Consider the following 11,001-nt stretch of genomic DNA (forward strand, 5'->3'; position numbering starts at 1 on the left):
TTGTAATATTGATCGCGAAAACAGCGGTAACATATGACCACTTTTTTTTTTTCAACGCTTGAAACTCAACTTTCAATTTATATTTTTGGAGGTAAATATTACAATAAAGTTTTAAAGGGAATATACAACATTTGCAAACATCGAAAAATAAAACTACCAAGTTTTTACGAAAAACCTTACTAGGATGTTGATAAATGACAGTGGAAAGCATCCTGTAAAATTATGGCACCTGGTGTGAAGTCATTTTCAAGAAAATAGTATTTTCGTATACATTTCCAACGGTGGTCGGCCGACCACCGTTGGAAAAACCTGACTATTTTTCAACTACTGATCCAAATTTACCATTTTTTTCAGTCCAAATTTTGTTTGCCATTGGTTAGATGTTTATGAACGGGTGCAGGTAGGCTAGACTAGTTTCCTTACCTTACAATTTTCCGCCACCTATAAATATTGATCTATTTCATCTGGAGTGCAGTCGGGGAACCAAACTGCTTAAACATTTTTGTTTTTCTTGGTTTTTCCAGCATTTTCGAACACAAAATTTCAAACAAGTTAATGTAGCAATATTTGATCCATTATACTATCCCCTCAAATAGTTCATTTCTAAAAATTACAGCAAAAGCCAATGATGTACATTCCCTTTAAACAACCCAACTTTGTTCATAATTGGGAAAAGCTAAAACAGAGATTATGTTTTGAGGACTGGAATATTGGACGATTTTAGGATTAATCTTTTTCGGGGGAAGAAATGTGCAAAGGGTTCTAATATTATTTTTGTATTATTATTTGGGTTTATTATCACCACATAGCAGTTCAAAAGCCGAACTCAGTGCACAGCGATTTACAATACTTTGAATTAAAAATAAACACATTTCACGAGAAATTAAATCTTACAAAATCCACAACAGTCCATTATTCTAAAAAGATAAAACCACGCTTGGATAATAGTACTTAAAAAAAATATTCTTAACTGTCAGTTAACAGTGCAACAAGCAAAACAAAAATCCATAAAATAAAAGTATTGGGGCCTACTGAACTAAACCAAGGAGACCTGTCTTTTGGCTGCAGCCTTTTTTGGACGTCCATTTCAATTATTCGGAAAATGAACCATCATGGAACTCCCAATTCATTCATTCTTTATTATTTTCACCATATCTCATTAAAAATTACATAATTATGTAAATCACCATAAATATTAGATTTACGAAATACACTTATCATAATTGTTTTATTTTAGAAATAGTGTTGCCCTGTCAAAGTAGTACGAAAATAAGTAATGAAAAAGAATGCTAAAATGCAGTTCACTCATGAAATGCAAGTAAATAAAATGAATCCAAGAATAAACACAGCAATATTTTATGTTAGTAATAATTCAAGTTACCAGAACAGACCAACAAAAGTTCAAACTTTTTTTGTGAAAAGGGCTATCATGTCGGAATTTTTGGCAAAAGAAACATTTTGTTTCTGTCTTATCTTCGTACAATTAGCTGGTTGTGTAGCAAGATGTAAATGCGCCATGTTGGAGCGCCCTCTCGTGAAACATCAGAGGAAATTGCAGGCAAATGTACATTTTGGACAAATTTGACCTTTTATTGGATTAAATGCGTGTATGACTGCCTTCCAACAAAATATGAAACTAGTAGCCTCTCTCAGGAGACGTTTAAACAATGTTTTTGATTTAATATTTGATCCAAATTAATTTATAATGATGAGAATGCTGGCGCGTTTACTTTTATCATCAATGGCGCCCTCAATAGACGGTAAAAAAAAAATTTGTACGCGCCGTGATCTGAATGCCTTGGTCAAGCACGATTTAGGGTGCGTTTTTCACAGGTAATTGTGACCATTTTCATCAGTACTTTTCCAATATGATTAACTGTATCTTTATGACCTTCATGTGGAGGTGAAAGTGGGACCCTAACGTATAAGATAACCTTCCTGTTTTTGTTGATACTGATCAGGCTTGTCATCGGCTATGCCGCTGCAGAACCGCACACTACACTGTCTGTGCCCTTGATTTTGGGGGGGGGGGGGGGGGGAGGCGTGGCGGGGGGGGGGGGCGTGGCAGGGGGGGGGGGCCGGCAAAATTGTTATGAAAAAGTGGACATTTTTTTATTATAAAAACTGAAAGGACGGAAGGGATTTCACAACCAGTAGCACACTAGCATTTTTTTTTCAATTTCATTCCTTAAAAATTAAAACAAAACAAAATAAACAATGTATTGCAAAATGGGGGGGGGGGGGGGGGGGTTGGCAGTGGCATATCCAGCTTTTGATGTTGGGGGGAGAGGGGGGGGGGGGGGGGGGGGTGGCAACCGCACTAGCACATCCGTGCTGAAATGTAGACCTATTTTTTTTTTCCTTCAGACACTTTCTCTTTGTAAAATCAAAAGGGGCAGTGTAGATTGTTTTCATTCAGATTTCAAATGGGGAGCACCCTGTTGGCATGGACATCCAGGTTGGGGCTGGGGGTGGGGGAGATGAAGAAAACCGTCCGTGTTATTCACAGGGGTGTGAAATCTCAGCGTTATTGCTTATTTCAGCTTTTTTTCTCTCACTTGCTGTGTACAAAAGTACATTGTAAGTTCAGCTTTTTTACACCTTTATCAGCTGTTTTCAGCTATTTTTTATCAGTGGTCACTCACACCCCTGTATTCAAATGGTATAGTTGCACCATGGAGGAAGTGGATGCAACATTTCGGTTGTCATTTATACACACATGACTAATTAGCTTCTGAGAAATATTGTGGCTCAAATTGCATCTTTGGGGCCACATTCATCAGCGATATACATGTACTTGTAAGTAAGGATGAAAGTCCACGTTTAAAGGGTCTATATGTAATGAATTTTTCTTAGGAACATATTTTGTGCAACTTTCTCCTCTTAAATGTATGGAAACTATTTGACATCGCTTTTTGGTTAAATTTATTGCAAAGTGCACTAAATACTCCAAAGTGTCCATTGTGTTCCAAACAGTTTTTAAAGCTATAGTCCATCATTTGCATTCATCCGAAAAGTAACTGGCGTAATTATTGTTGAAAAACATACTTGGTTGAAAGATAGTAAGGGGACTAAACTCCCTGGGAAATTATTCTTTCTGGCAAGCTGTCATTTTGAAGTAATCAACGAAAGAAGGCCTTTCCTACGGTGCGTCTTAAGACGCACCGTAGGAAAATTTAAATTAGTAGTTTGTTTTGTTATTCGGCGAAGCACGCGCAAGCATTGGCACGATGCACGCGCCCGGTTGCTATAATTCGTCAGATCAGTGCGCGACATCGCGTAGCTGCAATCGGCTCAGTGAGAACGCGTCTCGGACGCTGAATTCAGGCCCAATTCAAAACATGATTCAGCAACTTTTGATTTGAAATTGAGATCCTAGAATGCTGTTTTTCTCGGAATATACAGCCGAAGCTGAGCTGAAACTTCATCACTTTAGTTGTTCAGTATCCTTCATTAGATTTTGAACACTTTTGTTGCTTCAAACGAACAAAATGCACAAATTACAAATGATGGACTATATCTTTAAACAACTGAGGGCTTGGTTGCAGGAATGTCCACACCGGGCCATCCCATTCCCACCCTCAATCCTTGCCCTTTTCCATACCACACCCTACCCTCAACCTCACACTCTATATGATCCTACAACCCTATCCCATCCTCCATGCCAACACCCCTACTCTACACCCTATCCCAATTTAATCCTCCACCCTTTCCCAATAAGGTGTTTCACGGTAATATGCGCCGTCTTGTTCGCGGGGCAAAAAGATCACGCGTTGCTAGACACGGGAGCATTTTGGAATGAATGCATGATGACTTGGAAGCGCCAAAGCTTTCCAATGACGATGCATACACAGCAACGCGTGTAACATTGCTCTGTGGGCAAGATGGCGCATATTACCGTGAAACACCTTATTTAACCCTCCACCCCATGCTCCCATTCCTTAGGCCAGCATTTTTAAAAAATTTGTTGGATTATGTACGAACCAGCCGACTCTTAACATGACAATTTTAGAAAAAAATACAATGAGAAAATTACGGACATTTTATTCCCGACACTGGCTTCTTAACATCAGGAAAAAAAATTTTAATCATTGTAATTATTTTTTTTTTCCGACACGGTAATTTGCGTGAATTGAACAACCCAAAGGACTTACTTTTTTTTTCTCGATTTGGATTTCATTTAAAACAGCACAGTGTCACGGTAGCCCATATCGCAGATGTATCCCTGGTATCCGACCAAATCACATGCGTGCAGGAGCACTGCAGCTGAGCGTATACACATGATGGCGCCAGAGCGCGTTGGCTATTCATGTCTGACATCGTCATGCGTATGCCGCAGACTTCCCTCACGCCAAACCGCTTTCTTGAAAATCTTGAAATTCATTCAGTTAAATAATGGTACTATTGCCTTAATGCGGCTCGCTGTAGAACATTTGTGAAGAACTTCAGTGTCATGAAATTTAGTTGGGCACAAATTCGGCCCAGTGACATGTTCCCTAACGTGACAACGTGAATACATCTTGGAATATCCTAGGTTACCATTTAACAAATTCTTGAAAATTAAAAAAATTCTGATAAATCATTATTATCTCCACTCATGTAACCCAACTACAAGTTTGTCAGAATTTCTCCCCGTAGTTTTCGGCACATTTTATGAAGGGTTCATTGTCCACTTCAAAACAAAATCCGAAACCACTCCAAAATATAATTTCTTCGGAACTTTGTGAAGCGGATACGTAAACTCAAGATTTTATAACAGGAGAGTGTTTAGAGCTTGGTGACATTTCACATGCTGTGAATTTTGAGGTAAAACCTTTGCTGCAGCAAGGCACTAGAGGTAGAAGATCAAGGCGCTCCACATTGGGGGCCACGCCACATAATTAAGGGTCACCAGGGATGCGTTATACGTACTCACTAGCATTGTGTTTGCACAAAAATATAATTTTTTTAAACAAATTTTATTTCTATTCCGTCCTCCGACCTTTTATGTCGTGTTCGTAATCCAATAAATAAAAAAATGCCGACCTTACACCCCCCAATATCCTCCTTCTTTCCAACACCGCCACACCCATCCCATAGACCCATCCCCCACACCTTCATCCGAAACCCTACCCCACCCACCCCCATTCCCCCACACTCCATCCCACCCCCACTCCCATCTCCCCAACCTCACCCTGAAACCCTACCCTACACCCTATCCCTCATCCCCACCCAAGATTCACTCCAACCTCTGCAGCTATGGCTACACATAAAATAAGAAAACAAAACTCTTTGAAATTAATCAGTGCATGTAGGACTGTGTACAGTACATTTTTATCCTTGACAGGTCTACCTGAAATTGCTGTGGCAAATTACAATAGGGCCTAATCAACAAATTGACAAAATGATATAACATCCTGCAGTTTTCTTACCTTTAGATTTTCTTCTTCTTTTGTGCTGAATAATCTACCTCCATATTTATGTGGCTCTGGCCCCCATCCTCCACCATTAATTCTCTCTGTTTAAGCCTTTTGTGCAATGGAATGGGCTTAATTTCTTGACTCAATAGAAATTTTGATGAGCAGTGGCATACAGGGAAATTGCACTTACATTTGTATACAGCTAGACTGCATATACACACTGTGCTGTGTGGCACATTGAATTGCATGCATGGTTGCACACATGCACTGCCATAGGGCCCAGCAGTAGTACAAAAAGTGAAGCACATGTACAGTAGCTGCACAAGATCTACCTTTTTCTCAGGAATTGTCTAAAGGAAACTGTACTTTATGATCAATTTGAACCATTAAAAATGGAGAATTCACCTATTTCCAAGAGATGTGATTGGAAAGGCATTTTTTGAGTCACTCATTGTCAATGGTGTGCAGTACACTGTACTGCAGTTAATCTGTTGCAGGTACAGTAGTATATGAGAGGAAACCATTTTGTGGGTCCATTATTTTTATGATGGGGCCTTTTATTAATTCTTCAAAAATCTTTAAAAACAAATTTTCCCAACCTCCCCCCTTCAGTCCAAAACCATCCTGTCTCAACCTACTCGCCCCATCTCTCCACCACCCCTCCCTCGCCCCTCATCGTACCCCTCCCTCGCCCCTCATCCACCCCTCCTTCGTCCCTCATCCACCCACCTTGCCCCTCATCCACCAGAGTTGTAATGACTTGAGTCAATGACTCGACTCGAGTCAGACTCGAGTCACAATTTTTGGTGACTCGACTCGACTCGAGTCCCTAAGGGTAAATGACTCAACTCGACTCGAGTCACTTCGAGCAAATGACTCGACTCGACTCGAGTCCCTCATCAGAAGACTCGACTTGACTCGAGCGAAGGCTAATAAGACTGGAGTCCCAAAAATAAAAGCGCAACTTTGCGCAAAGTATTTGCAATGACTTACGGTGCAAAATTTATGCTCACTTCGCTTTGCGAATAGCAGTCATGTACAAATATACAACGTGTCACAGACTCCCACCTCATGGTTCTAGAACGCACAAAATACTATCCAGGAACCAGATTTTTAAACACATTTTCTAATTCGCTGTTTCATCATTGGTTTTGGGCGATTTCTTATAAAGCTCTTGGATTCGAACGCTGGCTAAACTTATGGCCTCCTTTTATAAATTTTGGTATATAGTGTTCAAATAATCGTGACTCGAATTGACTCAAGCTAAATATTTGACTCAACTCGACTTGACTCGACCTTTTGACCTAATGACTCGACTCGAGTCACTTCTTTACAATGACTCGACTCAATTCGAATCACTTCTTTACAATGACTCAACTCGACTCAAGTCACAAAAATCAGTGACTCGTTACAACTCTGTCATCCACTCCTCACTCGCACCTTTCCCACCCAACCCCCCCCATCCCACCCCACCCACCCCCATCCCTCCCATATCCAATTCTCACTCCACCCCATCACCCCTCCCCTCCCCTCCCACCCCATACCCACCCCATCCCTCACACCCCACCCTTCACACCCCACTCTTCACACCCCACCCTTCACCCCTCAAACCCCACCCCTCACCCCATTTGGGGTAACCCCGCCCAACCCCACCCTGATTTAGCTCTACGGGAACCTGATCCTGCCCACTTCATATACCTGTGCCTCTGTAGTGTTCTGCTGATCCCCATTTCTTGCTACCCCATACATGTAGGCCTGCACCCGATTTCACTAAACGATGCGACGTTTCGCAAATCGAGTTATGACGTGTAACACATCGCAACTCGCAAAGCGTCGTATCATCCATTTCACAAAACTTGCCATGTGTTTAACGCGTCGTAAGTTCCTTGACCGGCTTAAAACACGTCGCAAGTTACGACGTGTCTATAGTCGTCATCGCAAAATAAGAAGAGTCCTTTTCTTAGCCAGTTTTATGCCTTAATCATCACATAAACGAGATTAAAATACCGAGGCAATGTGTGTAAAGTTGTAAATAGAAAATTCATTGAATACTTATGAAATAGCCTGGAATATTGCAGTTGAAATTTCAAAGTAGCTATACAGTCCACTGAGAACTTGTTTTCCTTTAAAATTGTATTACTCGGCCGCCATTTTATTTGACGTTTTAAACAAATTTTGGCGGAGATCCGACAACTCTTTGTTGAATATCAGACGACTATTCACTGTACGCTGACTAAAGACATAAAACAGTCACCGAGTTGTGCTATAAATACACCTACGACGGGTCGCACTTACGACGTGTTTTGTGAAATGGATCGCAGGACACGTCGCAGCTGCGACGCATCATAGAGATACGACGCGTCATAGCTGCGACGCATCATAGAGATACGACGCGTCGCAGCGCTGCATCGTAAGTTACAAAGAGTTTGATGAAATCGGGTGCTGTTTCCCTAAAACCATGAAATTCATGAGGTTTTTTGTTGTGTTTTCTTTTTCTCAGAGCACACTCTACCCGCGCCTTCAAGTAGTGTCAACTTCGAGCCAGAGATCGATCAATCTTGATTGCTACATGATCATGCACATCTTGATGCAAAGGGTTTGAACTTATCCATATGCTGGACGTGCTAGAAGTGACGGTGTATGTACAGACAGCAAAATTCAGGTATTAAGCACAATGTATCTACATCATGTATCAAACTATCTGAACAATTGTCGGAAGCTGAACACTTTTACCAATTCCAAATTTTGACTGTTCTGAGAAATTCTAGAATGGAAGCAGTATATGAGAGGAAACCATTTTGTGGGTTCATTATTTTTATGATGGGGCCTTTTATTAATTCTTCAAAAATCTTTAAAACACATTTTCCCAAACCCCCCTTCAGTCCAAAACTATCCTGTCTCACCCTACTCACTCCATCCCTCATCCACCCCCCTCACCCCTCATCCACCCCTCCCTCATCCACCCCTCCCTCATCCACCCCTCCCTCGCCCCTCATCCACCCACCTTGCCCCTCATCCACTCCTCACTCGCACCCCTCCCACCCAACCCCTCCCATCCCATCCCACCCACTCCCATCCCATTCTCACTCCAACCCACCCACCCTCCCACCCCATCCCTCTCTCCCACCCCATGTACCCAGCCCATCCCTCCAACCCCACCACTCACACCCCACCCTTCACCCCTCAAACCCCACCCCTCACCCCATCACACCCCATCCCTCACACCCCACCCTTCACACCCCTCACACCCACCCCTCACACCCCATTCTTCACCCCTCAAACCCCACCCCTCAACCCATTTGGGGTAACCCTGCCCAACCCCACCCTGATTTAGCTCTACGTGAACCTGATCCTGCCCACTTCAAATACCTGTGCCTCTGTAGTGTTCTGCTGATCCCCATTTCTTGCTACCCCAAACATATAGGACTGCACCCGATTTCACTAAACGATGCGACGTGTCGCAACTCGAGTTACGACGTGTAACACATCGCAACTCGCAAAGCGTCGTATCATTCATTTCACGAAACTTGCGATGTGTTGAACGTGTCGTAAGTTCCTTAACAACGGCTTAAAACACGTCGTAAGTTACGACGTGTCTAGTGGTCATCGCAAAATAAGAAGAGTCTTTTTCTTCGCCAGTTTTATGCCTTAATCATCACATAAACGAGATTATAATACCGAGGCAATGTGTGTAAAGTTGTAAATAGAAAATGCATTGAATAATTATGAAATAGCCTGGAATATTGCAGTTGAAATTAGCTATACAGTCCACTGAGAGCTTGTTTTCCTTTAAAATTGTATTACACGGCCACCATTTTATTTGACGTTTTTAACAAATTTTTGGCAGAGATCTGACGACTCTTTGTTGAATATCAGACGACTATTCACTGTACGCTGACTAAAGACATAAAACAGTCACCGAGTTGTGCTATAAATACACCTACGACGCGTCGCACTTACGACGTGTTTTGTGAAATGGATCGCAGGACGCGTAGCAGCTGCGACGCATCATAGAGATACGACGCGTCGCAGCGCTGCGATGCATTGTAAGTTACGAAGAGTTTGATGAAATTGGGTGCTGTTTCCCTAAAACCATGACATTCATGAGGTTTTTGCTGTATTTTCTTTTTCACAGAGCACACTCTACCCGCGCCTGCAAGTAGTTCAACTTTGAGCCAGAGATTGATCAATCTTGATTGCTTCATAATCATGCACATCTTGATGAAAAGGGTTTGAACTTGCCCATATGCTGGACGTGCTAGAAGTGACGGTATATGTACAGACAGCAAAATCCAGGTATTAAGCACAATGTATCTACATCTAGCCCTTCCCCACCCCTCCCTTCCCCCTCCATCAAAACCAAGGAAAGCATGTAATATTTCCAGTCTTAAACTCCCACCATATGCAGAAGTGCATAGCACAGTGTAAAGGATTATTCCTTCAAACTATCTTTGTCTACTGTGCAATTTGAATGTCGTGTCAAATTTACGAATTAAAAAAAATATACCTTACAGTGCATTTGCAAAATCTGATGTAATATCAGTTAAATAAAAGTGCTGTCCTTCAGTATTTATAAATTTGGCTTGTCAAAAAGTACTTTTTGGACTTTGCCAAATACACCTTTCCAAAATTAATGCAGAGAAAAATTCCTTTGCATGACTATGGGGGAAAACTCCCCAGAGAAACATCCTCAAACTTCTTGTGATTTTAATCAAAGCATGCATGGTTTTGATGGAGAGATTTTGATGATATCAGAACATTGTTCCGGCAGTTGGTTGAAACATTTCCTATGACTTAGAAAGTACATTAGAAAAAAAACACTGCTGTCATTAGAGTAGACTGCTCCATAAAAATCTGAAGCAAAATCTGAAACAATTGTATCTTGCGCAAACTTATCTGAACAATTGTCGGAGGCTTAAAACTTTTTCCAATTCCAAATTTGGACTGTTGTCCTGAGAAATTCTAGAATTGAAGTTTTGAGAGATTCCTTCCTTATAAACATCGATACTTTGTGAAATTCAGCCAACAACAATGTCCTCGATCAAAAGGTGACTGTGTTAAATATGTCTCCTACAGCATTGACAGTCAGATTATATAAGAAAATAACCAATTTTTCACAGTTAAGAAGAGCTATCATCAAGAAATTTGAGGTGAGTGTCTTAAAAGTCTTTTGACTAAATGGTGCATTAATTGGTGAAAATGAAGAACTGGTCAATTTTGCTCAAGCGAAGTGCAATATTCAATTCCTTGTTTTGACATCGCGTCTCAAACTGCAAAACGTGGTTCTTAACTTTCTTGAGTTAAAGGGAAAATACAACATTTGCAAGCATCACAAAACGAAATGATCAAATTATCAGGAAATACCTTACTGGATTGTTAGGGAATGACAGTCTAAAGCATCTTGTAAAATTGTGGCTCCTGGTGTGCTGACATTTCAAGAAAAATTGTATTTTTCCAACGCTGGTCGGCCGACCAGCACTGGAGAAAACTGGCTATTTTCAAAAACTACTCCATCTTCCTTATATTTGGTTATTCCACATTTTCTTTGCAATTGATTACACACCTGTGAACTGGTACAAGCCTGCCAGATTGATTCTCTGAC

At 41.2% G+C, this 11,001-nt stretch overlaps 1 long non-coding RNA gene across 1 annotated transcript; it reads left to right on the top strand.

Moving 5' to 3' along the window:
- Nucleotides 1-1,749: 1,749 nt before the first annotated feature.
- LOC119727247 lies at nucleotides 1,750-10,772 on the top strand. Its single transcript, XR_005270927.1, has 3 exons — nucleotides 1,750-1,833; nucleotides 7,900-8,061; nucleotides 9,535-10,772. It is a non-coding gene; the product is annotated as an uncharacterized LOC119727247 (long non-coding RNA).
- The last annotated feature ends 229 nt before the right edge of the window (nucleotides 10,773-11,001 follow it).

The sequence above is a fragment of the Patiria miniata genome, unplaced genomic scaffold, assembly GCF_015706575.1.
Source record: "Patiria miniata isolate m_02_andy unplaced genomic scaffold, ASM1570657v1 HiC_scaffold_20, whole genome shotgun sequence".
Taxonomy (NCBI): Eukaryota; Metazoa; Echinodermata; class Asteroidea; order Valvatida; family Asterinidae; genus Patiria; species Patiria miniata.